The sequence below is a fragment of the Bos indicus genome, chromosome 6 (genome assembly GCF_029378745.1).
Source record: "Bos indicus isolate NIAB-ARS_2022 breed Sahiwal x Tharparkar chromosome 6, NIAB-ARS_B.indTharparkar_mat_pri_1.0, whole genome shotgun sequence".
Lineage (NCBI taxonomy): Eukaryota > Metazoa > Chordata > Mammalia > Artiodactyla > Bovidae > Bos > Bos indicus.
This window is the reverse complement of record NC_091765.1, coordinates 26,154,330-26,177,224: the sequence shown is the minus strand read 5'-3', so window position 1 is coordinate 26,177,224 and position 22,895 is coordinate 26,154,330. Positions and strand designations below refer to the sequence as shown.

Below are 22,895 nucleotides of genomic sequence, written 5' to 3'. Positions count from 1 at the left end.
ACCAATGAATTGATGCTTTCAAACTGTTGTGCTGGAGAAGACTCTTGAGAGTCCCTTGGACAGCAAGGAGATCAAACAAATCTTAAAGGATATCAACCCTGAATATTCACTGGAAAGACATACGAAGCTGAAGCTCCATTTTTTGGCCACTGGATGCTGACTTATTGAAAAGCTCCTTATACTGGGAAAGACTGAGGGCAGGAGGAGAAGGGCACAACAGAGGATTTGATTGTTGGATAACATCACTGACTCAGTTTACATGAGTTTGAGCAAACTCAGAGAGATAGTGACGGACAGGGAAGCCTGGCATGCTGCAGTCTTTGGGGTAGCAAAAGTCAGACAGAACTTAGTGACTGAATAGCAACAACAAGAAATTAGATTAAACTTTTGCATTTTCACCCACAACGTGGTGACATTGGTCTTTAAATTTAAAATGCTTGAAAATCTATGTGTTATTTAATTTTCAGATTATATTTTCTTCGATGCACCATTGTATGTAACATTGCATTAGCCTCATGCTTCAAATGGAGAATGTAAGTTTTAAATTCTCAGCATGCTTGTCTTTTCTTATCAACATGAAGCTTCAGTCCACCATCAATAATGTAGGAACTATTGTTTTTATAGGCTAATGATGGGTGGATCTTGGTACTCTCTTACTAGTATGACCAATAGGATACTTTTATTTGAATATTGCCTGTGGATAGGAGTGAGCTATTCAGCTAAAGAATTTGAAAGGAGACCTATTTAAGGGTCAGTTTCAGAGTTCTATAAAAATTATTTGGGTCATGTTGTTTCAGAACCCATAACCCTAGTCCCATCAGCTCTGCACTCAATGTACAGAGATGCAAGAATGGACTCATAGAGCTAGAAAGTGGCTTCAAGGTCAAACACTCCAACACTGGTTTTCAGATGCTTTGTAACTGACTGATTTTAGTCAGTCTACCAAGTGCACTTTAATAATTTCAACCAAACTTATTGTTAGTTTATATCAACCACTACTATATTGCATAGCAATATCATATAGTAAAGCTCAGGAAAGGGAATACAGCATCCTAGGAAAACCCAGTTCTCTTTAAATGTAAACATTCTTGCACTCTTACTTGTTTACATGGAAAATATTTCGCAGTCAAGACTTTTGAACTCACTCATTACTCTATACAAACACAATCTGCCCCTTGCAAAATAAATTTTTCCTGCTTACTATCTGGAAGGCTTTTTCTCTCTTTTATAGGTTCTTATGCACAGTTCCAGTTTCTACAATGTCTTTTACCCATTGTTCATGTTGTAGTTATACAGTCTCCCAAGGCCCAACTTGGGAGTGACCTGCTCTCAGAGGGCTTCCCCAGTCTTCCAATCAGAAATGAAGTCTCTATGCCTTGAATCTATAGTCTTTTGGATTGTCTGAGCAGATATCACATCCAGTCCTATATTGTAGTTCTTTTTGTATGAGTATCTTATAATACTGAACCATCAGTGACTTGAAGGCAGTCTCTTTTTCTAGTATGTCTACCACAGTGTGGTTATTAAATGTTTAGTAAATGTATGCTGAAGAGAAATACTTCTGAAGTATCAAATAATAAACTATTGATTAAAAATAAACCCATAAAAGCAGCACAAATTGTACTTTGTAAATAAATAACTCTCTGGAGGAATTTAGATCATTTCAAAATTATGTTTGTGATAAATAGGTTGCTAATTAAGTTGTACTGTAGTTTAATTTAACTTATATCAGTACTCAAATCACAAAGAAAATTTTACTATAACATAACTTTGTAGTATTTATTCTTTCATTGGTCTTTCCTTTTCATTTTCTCATTTGATCTTCATACCTGACTCTCAAGGGAAAAGGTATCATCCTCATTTTATAGATGACAACAGTGATGACATGGGCAAAGGCACTTAGGGTCACACAGGCTTCCCTGGTGGCTCAGGTGGTAAAGAATCTGTCTGCAATGCAAGAGACTGGGGTTTAATCCCTGGGTTGGGAAGATCCCCTGGAGAAAGAATGGCAACCCACTCCAGTATTCTTGCTGGAGAATTCCATGGACAGAGAAGCCTGGCAGGCTCCAATCCATGGGTCGCACAGAGTTGGACATGACTGACCTACTAACCCTTGACTTTGACTTCAGGGTCACACAATGACTGCTTAAAGGGTTCTTCACAACTGATTTACAGCTCTTGTATCTACATGGTTTCCTACAATCACTCTCTTTTATACTTGAGTTGAGACTTCTCATTTTTCATAAAAGTTTGGATGTAAGAGTCATATGTATAAGACATCATGCAGAGATACATTACACAAACATACACACGTACACACAAACACCAGTTTTCATCTTGGAGCAATTCAAATGCCTTATTCATTTCTTGCAAAAGGCAAGTTATAGGTTATAAGTAGATCTATGTTATTTTTTATTTTTTGGAAAGTAGCCAGTTACCAGTTTTGGAGAAGGAAATGGCAACCCACTCCAGTATTCTTGCCTGGAGGATCACATGGACGGAGGAGCCTGGAAGGCTACAGTCCACGGGGTCCCTAAGAGTCGGACACGACTGAGTGATTTCACTTTCACTTTTCACTTTCATGCATTGGAGAAGGAAATGGCAACCCACTCCAGTGTTCTTGCCTGGATAATCCCAGGGACAGAGGAGCCTGGTGGGTTGCTGTCTATGGGGTCACACAGAGTCGGACACAACTGAAGCGACTTAGCAGCAGCAGCAGTTACCAGTTTAGGAATAGAATCTCTGGTTTTAAATTCTGTAGAAGGAAATGTCAATAATAAAATGGCTTCAAAAAAAAAAAAAAAAAGCAAATCTAATCAAAGAATCAAATGAATTGTTTATGTATAAAATTGGAAAAAGCATTCATGGGGATAGCAAACCATTTACTTTTTGACTCTTTTCCTCTTCATCAAAAGCTATTGAGGTCCTTTAATGGACCAGAAGCTGGTGGTCCGGAGTCAACGATGAGAAAGTGAAAGGAGACAGGCTAATATTTCCTGGGTTATGAAGCCGGCTTTTGCGTTCCAGGAAATCAGCCAGAAATAGATAGATAGATAGAGAGAGAAAGAAAGAAAGACATGGGGACCCAAGCTCTGATGGAGCAAAGGTGTTTTAATCAATATGGTGTGGGCATATATACTGTAGTTATTCTTAACAAAAATAAAGATTAAAATTCCAGACTTAAAAACAAAGGCGAGCCATATTAAAGAGAGAGAGAGCTGTAAACAATCACTTTTACTGTATGGTTCACAAGAAGGAAGAGGGTACTTATCACTATATTGAAAAACTAATGAAGGCAATGCCTGGATCCCTCAGCCCCTGGAGAGGCTTGCCTCTCCTCTTAATTCCTGAATATTCAGGAATTAATAAGGAACAGAGGATTCCTTGACATATCCAAAACAGCACACAGGAAACCTCCTGTTAAATGCTTCCTGACAATTCCCCCTATTTTATTATATTTGTAAAATGAAATTTGATTTGTTTCCAGTTGTAGGCACTATGATTAAAATGAATCAAGAGTAACACAAAATTGAGGTAATCTGGAAGCAAGTCCAACCATGGGACCTTCTTCCCAGGGTCATTGGAGATGACTGGTTGTAATGCACCCGTAGGTTTTATAGATGTATTAACTTTTCTAAGGTCTGTTAGGAGATGCCATTTGCTAGATTTCTTTTTTATAACAAAAATAGGAGAGTTCCAAGGAGAACAAGATTCCTCAATATGCTTTAATTCTAGTTGTGTATCTATAAGTTCCTTAGTCACCTGTAATTTCTTTTTTATTTGTCATAAATCTTTTTTTATATTTTTGTATTCATCATTTTATTTGCCATATCTTATATTTTTTTATTAAAAGCATATATCTTACTTTTTTTAGCAACTATGAAGTGTCTTGTATATTATCATTTTATAGATTGGTAGATATATTTATTATATCGTTATAATATATATATATTATATATATTTATATTTATACATATAAATATATCATACATTATATAATATATTTATTAATAGTTTAAAATCTCTTTAGTTTTTCTGTAAGAAAAACTTTTTGTAAGAGGAAGTTAATGTTCAGTAGTTAATGTTTTAAAATCTTATTTTATTTGGAAATGACCTAGTTATTTAATACACTTTTATTATTTAGTTTAGTATAACTCTAGAAATTTAAGTTATCCCAATCCTAAGAGATTATTTTAGATTATAATGATAGGTTATTCTATTAAAAATATGATTATTTTTAGTAGAGTTTATTTAAAAGTTTTCATTTATATATATATATCTAAACTTATTGTGTTTGAGGTCTCCTTTTCCTAGGCTTCACAATTGAATCCTTTCTTCCTTTTGGTTTCTGCCGTACCCCACTCCAGTACTCTTGCCTGGAAAATCCCATGGGCGGAGGAGCCTGGTAGGCTGCAGTCCACTGGGTCGCTAAGAGTTGGACACAACTGAACGACTTCCCTTTCACTTTTCACTTTCATGCATGGAGAAGGAAATGGCAACCCACTCCAGTGTTCTTGCCTGGAGAATTCCAGGGACGGGGGAGTCTGGTGGGCTTCCGTCTATGGGGTCGCACAGAGTCAGACACGACTGAAGCGACTTAGCAGTAGCAGCAGCATATATATATATATATATAAAGAGTTATCTTTTTGTTGACAAATTTAGTTTACCTTAAACCTAGGCATAATAAAAGTATTATATAATGTTGATGACTTAAATCAGGTCTTAATTAGATTAGCAAACAATTATATTTAAATTATATTTATATTTAAATAAACATTATATTTAATATTGAATATTTTTTAGTTCACGTGAATTTGAATTTAAATAGAGCTCATTAACTTCATATTATCTAAAAACAAAGCTGCTATATCTATGGCAGCACTGCTAGATGTTGAGGGTTTCAGGGAAAAGATGGAATTTGTCCCTGGTTTTTGTTGAAGGGGATCTGGGGGGTCCCTGGTTGGAGTTTTCCAGAATAGGTTTTCTTTCAATGTCAAATTTAGATTTACAATCTTTGGCCCAATGAATTCTTCTACAGCAGAGGCAGCAAGGGCAGATTTTTGGAGGTTTTTTTTTTTTTTTAATTAGCTTTCTTAGGGCAGTCCCCTTTTAAATGGTTCTTATTTCCACGTGTAAAGCATCCTTCATTTCCCTTTCTTAAGGCAGCAATCATTGTTTCAGCTAGCATTTTCATCTTTTGAGTTTCTGATCTTAGATTGCAACAAGCATTCAAATATTCAATGAGTCCCTGTCTCACGAATTGGAGCTATAGCCTTTTGACATTTCTGATTTGCATTTTCATAAGCAAGTAATTTCTCTAGTTGCCTTTTGTCTTTTTCTCCGATTACAGTACAGGAAATAGCAGTTTCTAATCTAGCTAAAACATCAGCATAAATTTCATTCAGTTCAGTCGCTCAGTCATGTCGGACTCTTTGCGACTCCATGAATCGCAGCACGCCAGACCTCCCTGTCCATCACCAACTCCCGGAGTTGACTCAAACTCACATCCATCGAGTCAGTAATTTCATTAGGTCCTAGTAGAGGAGAGACTTTTAGATTCACACCTGTGGGCAGAGGAGGAGCATTTGGAGCAGCCAGGGCACGGCTTGTAGGAAAATTTTGCCAGAAATCTATCGGAATATTTTTTCCCTGTCTGGCGGCTCATTCAACATTCTCTTTGACCCGGTGCCAAATTTCTAAATTAAAACTGTCTTTATCAAGGCACCAGGGATTATGTTTAACTATTGTTTGAAGGTAAGCCTCTACTCGTTGGCGCAAAATCCAAAGTCCCTGAACTTTAAGTAGAAAAGTGAGGGGGCTTTCCAGCCGATTGACCCGTGTTTTAGTACTTACCCGCTTCAATAGGCCCTGGGGTCACTCCATCTGAATCTGCCACGTGTACCAAGCTCCTGTTCTGGGCGCCACTTGTTGAGGTCCTTTAGTGGACCAGAACCTGGTGGTCTGGAGTCCACGATGAGAAAGTGAAAGGAGAGAGGCTAATATTTCCTGGGTTAGGAAGCCGGCTTTTGCGTTCCAGGAAATCAGCCAGAAATAGAGAGAGAAAGAAAGAAAGACATGGGGACCCAAGCTCTGATGGAGCAAAGGTGTTTTAATCAATATGGTGTGGGCATATATACTGTAGTTATTCTCAACAAAAATAAAGATTAAAATTCCAGACTTAAAAACAAAGGCGATCCATATTAAAGAGAGAGGGAGAGCTGTAAACAATCACTTTTACTGTATGGTTCACAAGAAGGAAGAGGGTACTTATCACCATATTGAAAAACTAATGAAGGCAATGCCTGGATCCCTCAGCCCCTGGAGAGGCTTGCCTCTCCTCTTAATTCCTGAATATTCAGGAATTAATAAGGAACAGAGGATTCCTAACAGATCCAAAACAGACACAGGAAGCCTCCTGTTAAATGCTTCCTGACAAAAAGCAAGGTAATTTAATTCATCGTGGAATGCAGTTGCATTCATAGTACCTGGATTACCAGTATGGTAGATGAGCCCTACATGGACCACAGGCGACTGTTGGAGTGGATTCAGTACAGCCATGATCACAGACCATCGGCCTGCAGTTCTCCTTTGTGCCTAGGGCACCTGTAATTTCCTGTAGCAGCTTACCCTCCAGCGAGTATGATTTGAGCTACCACATACCTACTCCCTCCCTCTGAGGCTCTAGATATGTCTGCTTCACAAACCTAATGTCTCAACCTCAGAAATAAATTTCTGCACTTCAGTTATATTTTGAGAGAAATGTAGTCAAGTAGTTGCAGAATATGCTAGTGGCACCCTGCCTAGACCCCATTGACTATGTGATCACTGTGAGTAGGGCAAAAACAGGCATGGTTTTCCCCATTTTTATAACTTTGAGAGGACTGAGGTTTCAAGAAGTTAAGTATTTTTTACTGATTGTATTTATTATGCTTTTCATTTTTTAATACTTTACGCTTTGATATCTTGAGACCTGGCAGACACAGGGAGAGACTGCCTCTCCCAGGATTACTTAATTTCTAGAGATAGCGAACAGCTTGCTTAGGTATCTCTTTGATATGCAAGCCAACCAATCTCAGGTTCGTATCCCCCAACCACCTCCTTTTATTGTTGCCAACTGTCTGGGATGTTATCCTCTTGCCCTAAATCACTCCAAGTCCAGTTACCAGATAACTGAGGACCACCCCTATGGCTCAGAATCCACTGAAGCTCACTTACGGATAGGCCTTGCCTATCCCACCTTGCTTACTCCTTTTCCTGAAATCCACAATAAAGGCTCTGGCCCATGCTTTTCCCGACCTCTTTCTGTCTTCTTGGCTGACCCTGCATAGCATGGCATGCTCCTCCTTTGGGGGAAACTGTGAGTAATAACTTCTTTTAAGGCAGTTGTCTGTATGTCTGTCATCGTCCATATCTGACTAAGTCAAACCCTGGGTATATTTTAAGACACTAATGCATACCTAGAAATTTGCAGAGCTGAACCTAGAACCCAGGTCTTTATATTCCTAGCAAGGTTTTGTTTCTACAACATTAGGTTCTTTATAAGTGTCATGTAAAATTGCATTTAAGGCTTTTTTGAAAAGTTAGGGTATGGTTACAGGCATTATTTTAGGAAAAAGGATGTGTTCTCTTTATAAAAGATGACTAATACTCTTTATCAAATCCTTGACCTCAAATATTTTGTTGCCTAACAGGACAAGTTTCACTAAAATATTTGCATATTATGTAATTGTTAGGCAAGATTTTGAGTGGCTTAGAAACTTGTCAGCATGGAATTGAGTGATAGGAAAAGCCCATCATAGATTTTTTTCCATCCAGAACAAGAATCTTGTTAAGGGTGATTTTCCTCAGTGTGCTTGCTGCATGTAGTGAGGGGGGAAGAAAACGTGGCAGATATAGAAGTGTTAGAAAATATGAGTAAATTCCTTCAATGAAGCCAAGGACTAACATTGAGAGGAAATATCAGTATCGATTATGCTTAGTCATTCCAAGGACCAGCCTAATCACTTTGAAACAGTTTAATTTTTAAATTGTGTTTTTATTCAAATTGGAAATTCAGACATCTAGAGTCCCTGGAAAAAGAAACTTTCAGAATGGGAGGTTGGTCAATGGTAAAGTTTTCTCTAATATTTTGCATTGAAATACTAATACAGTCTTATTTACATCTAATCAACTTATGCAAAACCACACCAATGAAGAAATAAAAGAGCTCCCAGATATCTTAAAAGGGCAAAAAAAATCCTTCAGTTATCTTTTGCAACATTTATCTTTTGTGTAGTTATAGGTACCTTCCTCCTCATCTTTTGTTAGGGCCATTAAGCTACTATTATCGTTGTCATTGTTTCTGCTACAATTAAACATTAATTTTAGTGTTTTAATGAGTAATATGTGTCAGCACTTGTTTGCCAAGGGCTTTACCTGCGTTTTCTCATTTAGTTTTCACTACACTGGGTAATAAAGGATGTATTGTTCACCCTATTTTTCAGACAATGGGACTGGAAATTAAGGACTTTAAATTACTTGCTAAAGTCACTAATTTCTAGTAAGTGATCTGAAAGCAAAGCTCATGTGTTTAAGTTCTACACCATAGTTTTCTCAAGCATTCTAGCAAAAGCCAGAGAACAAAATAATCTCAACTATGCCGCTGGCCACATGTGGCTATTTAAATTCAAATTAATTGTAATTAAATATAATTTAAAAGTAAGTTTTCTGGTTGCAGTAGCATACTTCACATGTTCAGTGGCTACATATGGCTTATGGCTAATGAGCTGAACAATAAACCAAAGAAAAATTTCATCATTGAAGAAAATTTTCTTGGACACAGCTAGTCTGGAATCATACTGGGTGTGGGTGTGAGGGCTGGTGAGAGTGGGAATGGGAGATGTCTGAAGAAGAGAGATTTAAATAACAACACATTAGAACTGTCTGCTTTGTTCTTAAATGGCAAATTAGAGTGACAGTTAAGGTGAGAATTTACAGTCAATACAGTGAGATTTTCTTCTGGTGTTATCCTTTGCTGGGGAGTGGCCCAGAGATGTAAGATGACTTCCCAATTATGAAATGTTTGGGTGCCAATGAGTACACTGAAGTGTGACTATTCTATATCATTGATAATGTCAGGATATTAATCTATTTTTGTTCCTATAGGACAGGTGAGAGATACCTATGGGGAAGGTAAAGGTGTGCTCTTTGATTTTAACACATTATCTTCTATTTTCTTTCATAGAGGAATATCTTTCCTCTATGAAACTTTTTCATACTTCCATTTCTTGCAAAGAAGAATTCAAGGTATCCAGATTTCTGGAAAAGACAATGTCACGTCAAAGACCTACCTCCTATGACATCATGTCTTATGGTTTCCCAGAGATAATCAGGCTTGGGTCAAAGGAAGGCTGTACATTTGACAGATCACGTGTACTCCATAGCTCAGAGGATGTGACTACAGAGCCATGACCTAATTTCAGAGATAGACTGATTAGCATCTCAGTGACCCCAAATCACACCTCTTCTGACTTAGTCTAAAATATATTTTCTAGGTAGCTATATGAGAGACCTAATACAGACTAGAGCATATGGTACATCCCTGTAAGATATTAGGCAATTAATTACAATTAAGTTTTTCAGTCTTTAAAATGAGGATATTAGTACTTAATTCATAAAATGACATTAAGATTAAATGGGATAAATTATGTAGATATCTCAGCATAGGGCAAGGCACATAAGTTCAGTTTACACAGTCTAAATTTCTGCATTACAAGTTCTAATATTAAGACTTTATTTAGAATAGAGAACATTATACTTTATCATGTAAAGAATGCAGAGTTCCAAAGAATAGCAAGGAAAGAAAATAAAGTCTTCCTCAGTGATCAATACAAAGAAATAGAGGAAAACAACAGAATGGGAAAGACCAGAGATCTCTTCAAGAAAATTAGAGATACCAAGGAAACATGATGTTCATCGCAGCACTGTTTATAATAGCCAGGACATGGAAGCAACCTAGATGTCCATCAGCAGATGAATGGATAAGAAAGCTGTGGTACATATACACAATGGAGTATTACTCAGCCATTAAAAAGAATACATTTGAATCAGTTCTAATGAGGTGGATGAAACTGGAGCCTATTATACAGAGTGAAGTAAGCCAGAAGGAAAAACACCAATAAAGTATACTAACGCATATATATGGAATTTAGAAAGATGGTAACGATAACCCTGTATACGAGACAGCAAAAGAGACACTGATGTATAGAACAGGCTTATGGACTCTGTGGGAGAGGGAGAGGGTGGGAAGATTTGGGAGAATGGCATTGAAACATGTGAAATATCATGTATGAAACGAGATGCCAGTCCAGGTTCAATGCACGATGCTGGATGCTTGGGGCTGGTGCACTGGGACAACCCAGAGGGATGGTATGGGGAGGGAGGAGGGAGGAGGGTTCAGGATGGGGAACACATGTTTTAAAATTATTAAGTTAAAAAAAAAAAATAAAGTCATCAAAGGCCCACGGGAAAAAAAAAAAAAAAAAACACCAGCAAAAAAAAAAAAAAAAAAAAAGGCACAATAAAGGACAGAAACGGTATGGACCTAACAGAAGCAGAAGATATTAAGAAGAGGTGGCAAGAATACACAGAAGACTATACAAAAAAGATCTTCATGACCCAGATAATCATGATGGTGTGATCACTCCCGTAGAGCCAGACATCCTGGAATGTGAAGTCAGGTGTGCCTTAGGAACCATCACTAGGAACAAAGCTAGTGGAGGTGATGGAATTCCAGTTGAACGATTTCAAATCCTAAAAGATGCTGCTGTGAAAGTGCTGCACTCAATATGCCAGCACATTTGGAAAACTCAGCAGTGGCCACAGGACTGGAAAAGGTCCGTTTCATTCTTATCCCAAAGAAAGGCAATGCCAAAGAATGCTCAAACTACTGCACAATTGTACTCAACTCACACACTAGCAAAGTAATGCTCAAAATTCTCCAAGCCAGGCTTCAACAGTACATGAACCATGAACTTTCAGATGTTTAACTGGATTTAGAAAAGGCAGAGGAACCAGAGATCAAATTGCCAACATCCGCTGGATCATCGAAAGACCAGAGAGTTCTAGAAAAGTGTCTACTTCTGCTTTATTGACTATGTGAAAGCCTTTGACTGTGTGGATCGCAACAAACTGTGGAAAATTCTGAAAGAGATGGTAATACCAGATCACCTGACCTGACTACTGAGAAATCTGTATGCAGGTCAAGAAGCAACAGTTAGAACTGGACATGGAACAAAGACTGGTTCCAAACTGGGAAAGGAGTACGTCAAAGCTGTATATTGTCACCCTGCTTAATTAACTTATATGCAGAGTACATCATGAGAAATGCTGGACTGGATGAAGCACAAGCTGGAATCAAGACTGCCAGGAAAAAATATCAATAACCTCAGATATGCAGATGACACCACCCTTATGGCAGAAAGTGAAGAAGAACTCGAGAGCCTCTTGATGAAAGTGAAAGAGGAGAGTGAAAAAGTTGGCTTAAAGCTCCAGATTTGGAAAACTAAGATCATGGCATCTGGTCCCATCATTTCATGGCAAATAGATGAGGAAACAATGGAAACAGTGACAGATTTAGTTTTGGGGGGCTCCAAAATCACTGCAGATGGTGATTGCAGCCATGAAATTAAAAGACATTTGCTCTTTCGAAGAAAGGTTATGACCAACCTAGACAGGTTATTAAAAAGCAGAGACATTACTTTGCCAACAGAGGTCCATCTAGTCAAAGCTATGGTTTTTCCATTAGTCATGTATGGATGTGAGAGTTGGACTATAAAGAAAGCTGAGCACAGAAGAATTGATGTTTTTGAACTGTGTGTTGGAGAAGACTCTTGAGGGTCCCTTGGACTGCAAGGAGATCCAGCCAGTCCATCCAAAAGGAAATCAGTCCTGAATATTCATTGGAGGAACTGATGTTGAAGCTGAAACTCCAATACTTTGGCCACCTGATGTGAAGAGCTGACTCATTTGAAAAACCCTGATGCTGGGAAAGATTGAAGGAAAGTAAATGAGGGGTTTAGAAGGAAAAGAGGTATAAGTAAAAATAAACTCTTCTACAATGTATGTAGTGCTTCATGGTTTAGAAATTTGATGTATATAATTTCATTTTATTCTTACCCCGACCTCCAAACTAATTGTTCATATCATCTCTTTATTAATAAAGAGACTGAATTTCATGACGACTAATTTTAGCTCAAATGAAATGTCTGATTTAATATTCCATGATTTGGCTCTTGTGTCATGCTCAGTCATGTCTGACTCTTTTGGTACTCAATGGCCTGCACCGCCAGGCTCCTCTGTCCATGGGATTTTCCAGGCAAGAGTACTGAAGTGAGTTGCCATACCCTCCCGGGGATCTTCCCAACACAGGGATTGAGCCCAGGTCTCTTGCATTGCAGGGGATTCTTTACTGTCTGAGCCACCATGGAAGTTCCCTCAGCAATTCTAGGGAAATATGTCCTTTTGTTGATTTATCCACATTGACAGACAACCTCGAATTAAATAGCTGACTGTATGATGGATTGTATGAGGCCTCCAAACGTGGACAAAAGAAAAATCAAAGTCCTATTCTCTGGAAACCATACACATACTGCTTACACTGAACAAAGGGCAATAGAAATGACCCAGTGAGCATTCTTCTCTGTTCCCCAAGATTATTTAAAGTCTACCTCAAACATCGGCTCCTCTACCAAGCTTCCTGAGCCCTCCACTCAGAATGCCATCTCCTTCTCTGCTTCCAAAGCACTAGTTTATACCCATGATACAGCACTTCCCAGACAGGCTGATACATACAAGACTTGATGGTCTGCCTGTCTCTCTCCCATAGATTATAAGCTTCTTTTTATGGATAATCACTGGAGTGAATGTTTATTGAGGGTTGTCCTATCTGTCAGCCTCCCTGAGAAGTGCTTTAAAAGGATTACCTCATTTGTTCAACCCTCTTTGTGTAGATTAAAAACGGACAAAGACAGTTAATACTTCCAAGTTCACATAGATAGTAAGGATAGGATCTTCCCAAATCTATATCCGTGTTATAACCACTGGCCCATACTTCCTCCTGGCATAGGTAGAGGCCAACTCTTACCCGTCTTTGTCACTCTGCTGAACCCACCTGAGTGCCTGGAATGAGGAGGTGTTCAGTCAGTGCTGATTGGTACTGAGTGGAGGAGAAATGCCAGGGACGATGGGACCTCCCTGGTGGTTCAGTGGTTAAGAATACAACTTGCAATGCAGGGGACGTGGGTTCAGCCCCTGGTCTAAGATCCCACATGCTCCAGAGCAACTGTGAAGCCCAGGTACCACAACTAGAGAGAGCACGCTGCAACGAAACATCTCGCATGACACAGTGAAGACCCCCGGTGCCACATCTGAGACCTGATGCAGCCTATTAATTAATTAATATTTTGGGGAAGGTGAGCATCTTTGCTGACTGATTGGTGTCTAACTGCTGTGCTGTGAAGAGGAGGAGAGTGCTGGAACAAACACCAGTCTCTCAACAGAAATGTTTTGACAGATAGCAGCTCTACAAGGTGAAATAGAGATTGATATGAAAGAAAGATTGATAATGATTGAATTGAATAGAAATCAACTTAATTCAATACTGATGTTCAAGACTCAAAATAACTAAGCAAATTTAATCCCTAAAAATAAGCATCATTAAACTGCCCTTGATAGAGATTCAAACCTAGTTCTCCTATACACAAGAGGAAGAGGAGAAAGAAAAAGGGAAGAAGAAAAGTTTTACTCTACAATTTTGATTTCTGAATTTCTTGACTCAAATCTAATCCAGAGAGTAGTCTCCACCCATAAAACAGACCACAAAAAAGAGTGTATGTGCTAAGTTCCAAATGAATTATACAAACGAAAATCCTTTTTAGTCATGTGGATAGAGAGAGAAACAAGGATGAAGTACAAATGGTGACTTCCCTAGTGGTCCAATAGTTAAGAATCCTCCTGCCAATGCATGGAACACGGGTTCAATTCCTGGTACTGGAAGATTCCACATGGTGAGGAGCAACTAAGTTTGTGCGCCACAAGTACTGAAGCCCACACACTCTAGAGTCCATGCTCTGAAATAAGAGAAGCCACCACAATGAGAAGCCTGAGCACTGCAACCAGAGGGTAGTTCCCGCTCACCACAACTAGAGAAATTGCAGAAGAAATGTAATTGTGGATGAAACACAATAAAGCCACTAAAAGTTAAGCTTTAGAAGAATACTTAAAAAATGGGAAATTGTCAAAATGTAATTTTAGACTTTTAAGATGCAAAACATAATATATAAACATATATATGTATATATATATATATGTATATATATATATATATATGGGCTTCCCTGATGATTCAGACAGTAAAGAATTCACCTGCAATGCAGGAGACCTGGATTTGATCACTGGGTCAGGAAGATCCCCTGGAGAAGGGAATAGCAACCACTCCACTATTCTTGCCTGGAGAATTTCATGGACAGAAGAGCCTGGAGGGCTACAATATATGGGGTCACAAGGAGTTGGACACGACTGAGTGACAAACACTTTCACTTTCACACATACACACACACACACACACACACATATATATATATATACACACACATATACATATGGAGAGAAAAAGAGTCAACTATAGGACTCCCCAGGTGGTACAGAGGTAAAGAACCTGCCTGCCAGTGCAGGAGAGGTAGGAGACTTGGGTTTGACCCCTGGGTCAGGAAGGTCCCCTGGAGCAGGGCATGGCAACCCAATGCAGTGTTCTTGCCTGGAGAATCTCATGGACAGAGGAGTCTGGCAGGCTACAATCCATGGGGTAGCAAAGAGTCACACAGGACTGAAGCAATGTACCACACAGTCAACTATATATATAAGATAGTCAACTTTGAAAAAATAAAATTTATATATGTGTAGAAAAAGTTCCAAAACATTTATAGTGATTAATAAATGATGAGATTATAAGGATGTTATTTTTTCCTTTATGCTTCCTATATTTTACGAATATTCTAAATTGAACATATATCACTTATAATAGAAAAAGTATTACTTTAATAAAGAAAAATAATAAGCATCTTGTTTAAAAGTGATTTACATACACAAAAGATAGTGGTTTAGAAAGAGAAAGAACAATCCCAAGGGAAACATTTCATTTCTAATCTCCTTAAGTTGGAGGGCAGACCATAGCTGAGATTCAGGTCTAAGACTCAGGAACAGAGGTACTGGAGCTCCAGAGAAGGGTGAATTCTCAAGCTTAGCAAGGCTGCTCTGCCAAGTCAGGAACCCTGATGGGAACACTTAATGGCCAAGAAGAGAAGGATGAAACATTAAAAATAGTTAGAAAAGAGACAGTCAAATATGATAGAAAAAAATCAGGAGAGTGTTGAGGCAAGAAGTGAAAGGAAGAGTTTCAGTGAGTGATCACTTGTATTGAACCGTCAAGATGACTGCTGAAAATGTTCATTGGCTTTATTAAAACGGACAGCACTAATAAGATTAAATAATGGCTCTTTCAGGGGAGTGTTAGGGATATAAAACACAGAGGCATGTTTGAAGGACTGAGAGGAAGGTGAGGAAAAAGAGAAAATGAATGCAAAGGGTCTTTTTCTTAAATTGTGTCTTTTCTTAGACAATATGACCCCGGTATATTGCTGGCTGTAAAGTAACTGCCTGACACCACTATGGAAACTCCCCAAAACTGCAAAGTCTGAATTACAAAGTCAAGTTATACATGGACATCGGCATCCTTTTATAAGTCAAATTCAAGTTATTCAAATTTAAAAGTCAATCCACTATTTAGTCAGATTGAGAAGTTCCAATTACTTGACTACAATTGTTCTTTCTCATGGCCAGTCAACAGAAGCCCAGATTAATAGTGCTTGGCATGGAATTCTTCACCCTCACTTCAGACAGCCACATACACTTCCATCTTGATTCCCAGTGGCAGCTGGAAAGAGATTCTGGGCAATGAAGGTTTGTTTCTGCTTTCCTTTTCAGTGGTAGAGTGTGTTAAAAAGCTGACAAACCACATCAAGAGAAGACATCGATAACATTGCGCTTCGTAAGTGGAGACAGGCAATGAGGAAGGAGAATAGGATGAGTGCAGATGCAGACACACGACTAGCAACAGGCCTAAAGGGGGGTCCCCTCTGATAACATCCACTTTAATTCACTTAATCAATACTAATGTATCAGGCACCATTCCAGATACTTGGAGTAGAGAAAAATAGCAAGAGATTCAAAGCTTCTGTTCTTCTAGGAACTGTAGGGATACAGACATTCAGTTCAGTTCAGTCGCTGAGTCGTGTCCGACTCTTTGCGACCCCATGAATTGCAGCACGCCAGGCCTCCCTGTCCATCACCAACTCCTGGAGTTCACCCAGACTCACGTCCATCGAGTCAGTGATCCCATCCAGCCATCTCATCCTCTGTCGTCCCCTTCTCCTGCCCTCAATCCCTCCCAGCATCAGAGTCTTTTCTAATGAGTCAACACTTCGCATGAGGTGGCCAAAGTACTGGAGTTTCAGCTTTAGCATCATTCCTTCCAAAGAAATCCCAGGGCTGACCTCCTTCAGAATGGACTGGTTGGATCTCCTTGCAGTCCAAGGGACTCTCAAGAGTCTTCTCCAACACCACAGTTCAAAAGCATCAATTCTTCAGCGCTCAGCCTTCTTCACAGTCCAACTCTCACATCCATACATGACCACAGGAAAAACCATAGCCTTGACTAGACGAACCTTTGTTGGCAAAGTAATGTCTCTGTTTTTGAATATGCTATCTAGGTTGGTCATAACTTTCCTTTCAAGGAGTAAGCGTCTTTTAATTTCATGGCTACTATCACCATCTGCAGTGATTTTGGAGCCCCCCCAAAAGAGACAGAGCTGGCAGAGCTTTTAGTAGATTGGGTATAAAGAGGGAAAGGTTTTTGCCTGAAGCAACTGGGTGACTTTTCAGGATATTGTAAGCTTTCTCACGAGTGAAATGGGAATGGAGGAAAATGGGCAGGAATGGGGGGTGGCGGTCAGATGTTTGGTACGAGTATTGCAAGTGGGACAGTTATCTCAGGAAACTGGACAACAAGTTGGTTAGGGAAAAGCTGGATTGCCAAGCAATGCTGACATCTCATTTGTCTTGGTGATCATACTTCACAGTGGAACCAATCTGCCCTGTGATTTTCCCTGTTGATCCTCCCTGTTCACCCTCAGCTGCTCAGGAATGTCAGCATGGCTGTGATCATAGCTACCAAATTCTTTTCCAACCTACAACTCTGGCCAGTTTTCCTTGGTCTAGGAGTGAACACCCAACCCAAGCTAAGCAAAAAGAACCTTTCTTTCATTTTTGGACTTAAGAGAGAAACCTGAACTCTCTCATTGCAGTTGTTAGATTTCATAATCATGTGTGGCTTTTTTGTGGCATATTCCCCGAAAGCAAGGCCGTGCTGAGAAAATGAAAAAATATCCTGGGAGACACTGTAATAATAATGGATACCACTTACAGAAAGGCAGTGCTATGTGCTCACCACAGTTCTAAACATTTGTCGCATGTTGACTCTCTCAATGTTTAAAGCAAACCTATGAAGTAGGAACTGCTATGATCATTTTCATTTTATTTATGGGGAAACTGAAGGACAGGGAAGTTGGATTTCTTACCGACATAAGGATGTAAGACATGGAACTAAGATTGGACTGCAAGTCTGTTAGTGTGAGTCCCCATGCTTTTAACCACTGCACTGTACTGTCTCACGGAACAGAGAGGGAAATCCTACTGAAGTTGAATTGATCCGAGTTTCTGCTCCCAATTGCAGTCCTACCCTTGACCTTGTTTGGCTGTTTGCTTAGGGCTCAGAATATACACCCAATAAAGGTCTAGATTTAGGCAACAGGGTAGGAAACAAATGACTATTGTTTTGGTCTTTAGCAAGATTGCTATGGGAGAGACAAGCCCAAGCTGGACCTTCTGATCCATGCCGGACTTCATTTCAAGTCAGTCAGCCCAAGCACTGCTGAATAGGAATAATGTATACATTCTAAGAGTAGATGCATGGGTGCAGAAAGCTTAGAGATCAGGGTATTATTTAAAAAGAGAGAAATGAACAAGACTGAGTCCCTTCAATCCCATTCAGAGGCCTCCACTCTCATACCTTCTTGCCTATATGAGCGATAGCTCCCTAAATAAAGCATAGGCACTTGCAATGCCTCCTAAGAGCATTCTCCTGAGCTTGGAAGCCAGCCTTCTCTGCCCAGCCCAGTTTCTCACCCAAGTCTTGAGATTCGAGCTTCAATAATTACTAGGGAGAACAAGAGAGAAGCAGTATTAGGGCAAGACCCTGAGAAAATTAGATAGCAGTTATGAAACCCTTACGAAAGAAAACAAAGAGTTATGAACACGTGATTAGGGGGTTAAGAGAGTTCTTTTGCTAGAAACGCTCCAAGCCTAGAGACATGTAATTATTGAATCTAGTTTCAAACTATTCTCTCACACCTACTCATAGCTAAATTACTCACACCTCATGGTGTCTGCGAACTATAAAGGTTTTCATCAAAGAAGCTGTTTCACTGACTTCCTCGAGGGAAGCTTTGAAGGACAGTGAATAAATCATGTCTAAGGGATGCTGCGATTCATGGGGTCGCAAAGAGTCGGACACGACTGAGCAACTGAACTGAACTGAACTGAAGGGATGTGAATCAACAGCTGCCAGAGTGACCAGCCAAGAACTCACATTCTTACTCTGCAAGTTAGTAAATAGTGCCCTCGGTGTTTTCTGATCTAATATTTGCCTTAGTATCTATCTCTAGCAGAAGCCAACTATTGAGAGGGTAACAGGCAGGAAGGCCAGGGTTCTCCAAATGGAGGAAATAGCCTGCAAGTGTCAGACATTTTTATCTCTCTTAAGCTGCAGGAGGAAACAAACTAGCAATATTTTTTTTCCTTCTCTATACAAATTTAAAGGGAGGTTTCTCTTAAAATTCTGTGTTGCCATAATGACACCTGGTTTCGCCTGAAGTTAGCTATTCTTGAGCCTAGAGATAACCAATGCCTTTTTCTTATGGAAATGTTTGTCTTAAGCTATGCTAATGTACCATGCCTTTACCCCAAACTCTGTCTCCAAGTCGGTTCTGCCTCTTGGCCCAGAACCTACTTGACAAACCAGTATGGATATTGTTCCCCTAATCTATGTAAATGAAACTATTTGTATGGTGATCTGCCCTTCTTCAAGATTCAAGTTAATCATTTTATGGCCCAGGATAAACCATTTGGCGCCAAGACTATCCCAAAATGCATCTTATGGGTGAGGGGCCTGGTGCCATTCTGAATTTTAAGACATTCCTTTCTTTCATTAACAGACTGCTAGTGACTATATAACATCCAGCTGAAGACTAGCAGGCGGGTACTCTTTCTGCCCCCTTCTGATGCCTATGTCAGAAGCTTTCTCTATCTCCTTTATACTTCAATAAAACTTTATTACACAAAAGCTCTGAGTGATCAAGCCTCGTCTCTGGCCCCGGATTGAATTCTTCTCCTCCGGGGGCCAAGAATCCCGGTGTATTCGCGTGATTCAACAACAACCTTTCACTATCAAACCAAATATCATCCTTATTAACAGGAGCAGTGGCTTCGCCATCATCAGCAGCATTACTCCAAGCCTACATTACACAGTTTCACTTTACCTTGATTGAGCTTAACCCCCTATTTGGAATATGTTACCTACTCTTTTATTTTACATAAATTCCTTCTTCAAAATGCAGCTAAAGTGAAAAAGTATTAGTGGCTCAGTTGTATCCAACTCTGTGCGACCCCAGCAGGTTCCTCTGTCCATGTAATTCTCTAAACAAGAATACTGGAGTGGGGTACCATGTCCTTCCCCAGGGGATCTTCCCAACCCAGGTATCGAACCCAGGTCTCCTGCATTGCATGTGGACTCTTTACCATCTGAGCCACCGGGGAAGCCCCAAAGAGCCTGTTGCCTCCCCTCCCCTCCCCTCCAGGGAACCTCAATCTCCCAAGTGACAGGCAGGATACTCACCACGATAGTAACAAGGATGGCAAGTCTCATCTGAATCTCATCTCTCATCATTCATAATGACCTCACATTGTCTTTGTCATCATTTTTTGGCATTTATTTGTCTTTGTCATGTCTTTGTCATCACTTATTTCTCAGCTTTTTAACAGTATTTTGTATTATTGCTTGTGCTTTTCCATCTCTTCGACTCTTGGAGACCCAGTGTTATACTGGTATCACCTGCATCTAGCAATTCCTGGCTTTGACTGATACTCCGGAAATTCTTAACTAATTACGAGCTGATCTTTCTCTTAGTTTATTCACTTTTTTTTTTAATAATCACTCCATTGCCTTTTCACCTATTGCTTCCCTTCAAACTCTCTCCCCCCTAATACAGCATCCTTGTTGTTGACACCCTCCTGAATCATTCTCTCATATTCCTTGCTGTCCTTCACTTTCACATATTTGCCAACCATTCACCTCTCTAGTTTCCCCATGTTGATGTGTGATTATGTGATTATTTTTAATTACTCTCAGCACATAGATAATTTAGTTTCCCCAGGAGCAGAGTCAAATAAATGATATTCTTTTAGGCATTATAAGACACCGAGGAAAACAAAACTCATCATGGACACCTTGGGCAAGGTAAGTGCTACTTTTGAAATAGGTCTATATCATCTTTATTAAAAAGTGCCAAATCACTGCTGATGGTGACTGCAGCCGTGAAATTAAAAGATGGTTGCTCCTTGGAACAAAAGTTATGACCAATCTAGACAGCATATTAAACAGCAGAGACATGACTTTGCCAACAAAGTTCTGTCTAGTCAAAGCTATTGTTTTTCCAGTAGTCATGTGTGGATGTGAGAGTTGGACTATAAAGAAAGCTGAGCACTGAAGAACTGATGCTTTTGAACTGTGGTGTTGAGGAACACTCTTGAGAGTCCCTTGGACTGCAAGGAGATCCAACCAGTCAATCCTAAAGGAAATCAGTCCTGAATATTCACTGGAAGTGCTGATGCTGAATCTGAAATTCCAATACTTTGGCCACCTGATGTGAAGAACTGAATGTCTCATGAAAAGACTCTGATGCTGGGAAAGATTCAAGGTGGGAGGAGAAGGGGACAGCAGAGTATGAGATGGTTGGATGTCATCACCGACTCAAGGGACATGAGTTTGAGCAAGAAACTAGTTGATGACCTAGGGTGTACCTAATAGATTTCAATAGCCCTAGTTTATTTCCAGGGTTGAACAAGCACCATGAGAGTGGGTGAGTCATTTTAAGTCTTTGAGTCTCCCTTTCCACATCTTTAAATTAAGGGTAATTAGACGTGCCCTGTGTTTCTCTGAATATTATTATAGGGATCAAATGAGGTCATTCATGTAAAAAATTATTCAAATAAGTCTCAGACAAAAGAAAAATTCCAAACTAATTTATCCTTGGCCACTTAATTCCTACCCAGATGATATCTATAGGGATCTGGGGTTCTGATGATCATGCTATAAAAGGAGTAATGCCACTGAAGTATCCCTTCACCCCAGGCCATGAAGGAGCTGGAACTGTGGAGAGTATTGGCGACAGAGTGAGCTCAGTGGAACCAGGTGGAAATGGACCACAAAAATCTTTGCACAAACAGCCCACCACCAAAATGCATTAGCACATTTACAGGAGAAATAAGTTGGTTTGCCTCTAAATTGTTTTACCTAATCATATATCATGGTAGTAAATATATCCAGTGATTCCAAGGGTCACACAGTTTCACTGCTGTCAGTGCTAGCAATCCAGAGTGGCAGTGGCTGAGCCAAGTGACTAGTTGAGATAGGATCAGTGTACTTCTAAATAGATTAAAATCTCCTTAGGAACAGGGGCTGCTTCTTTTCTTTCCAAACAGACAATACAACTCTATTACAAACATTAAACTTGCTGAGTGACGAGATTTTAATTGTTACTCAAACTAAAAGCAATTATAATTACATGACACAATAGAAGTGTTAGCTAATATGAAAATGACAATCATATTGCAATATAAATGTATCAAGTCAATATAAATTTACACACAATTTTGTTTATCAAATATATGTCAGTAAAAACTTTTTTTCTAATGAATTATTTGTCAGCAGAAAGGGAAATTTTATAATCTGGCAAGTTAATTTATTCTGACATAGCTGCAGAAGAATTTAGTTTCCTTTTTTATTGAAATACAGTTAACACACACACACAATACTATGCTACAAGAATTCCCTAGCAGTCCAGTGGTTAGGACTCCATGCTGTCCTGCCAACAGGTTGGGTTCAAAGCCTGACTGGGGAACTAAGATCTTACAAGCTGCATAGTGTGGCCTATAAAAATACATGTGTGTGTGTGTGTGTGTGTGTGTGTGTATCAGTTCAGTTCAGTTGCTCAGTTGTGTCCACCTCTTTGGGACCCCATGGACTGCAACATGCCAGGCTTCCCTGTCCATCACCAGCTCCCGGAGCTTGCTCAAACTCACGTCCATTGAGTTGGTGATGCCATCCAACCATAACATTCTCTGTCATCCCTTTCTCCTCCTGCCTTCAAACTTTCCAGCATCAGGGTCTTTTCCAATGAGTCACTTTTTTGCATCAGGTGGCCAAAGTATTAGTTTTGGCTTCAGCATCAGTCTTCCAATGAATATTCAGGACTGATTTCCTTTAGGATTGACTCGTTTGATCTCTTAGCAGTCCAGGAAATCTCAATAGTCTTCTCCTACACCACAGTTCAAAAGCATCAATTCTTCAGCGCTCAGCTTTCTTTATACTCCAATTCTCACATCCATATGTGACTACTGGAAAAGCCATAGCTTTGATTAGATGGACCTTTGTTGGCAAAGTAATGTCTCTGCTTTTTAGTATG

General features: G+C 39.5%; 1 protein-coding gene and 1 long non-coding RNA gene across 2 annotated transcripts in view; one reads left to right on the top strand and one right to left on the bottom strand.

Annotated features, from left to right (window-relative positions):
- The window catches only part of ADH6 (alcohol dehydrogenase 6 (class V)), a 31,136-nt gene extending 25,186 nt beyond the window's left edge, over nt 1-5,950 (bottom strand). The window contains exon 1 of the mRNA XM_019962412.2: nt 5,854-5,950. The gene's annotated coding sequence lies outside the window, so the exon portion shown is untranslated. The remainder of the gene's footprint in view (nt 1-5,853) is intronic.
- Nucleotides 5,951-6,925: 975 nt separating this feature from the next.
- LOC109560319 (uncharacterized) overlaps nt 6,926-22,895 on the top strand; it is a 43,770-nt gene continuing 27,800 nt past the window's right edge. The window contains exon 1 of the long non-coding RNA XR_002180912.2: nt 6,926-7,357. This is a non-coding gene — a long non-coding RNA (uncharacterized lncRNA). The remainder of the gene's footprint in view (nt 7,358-22,895) is intronic.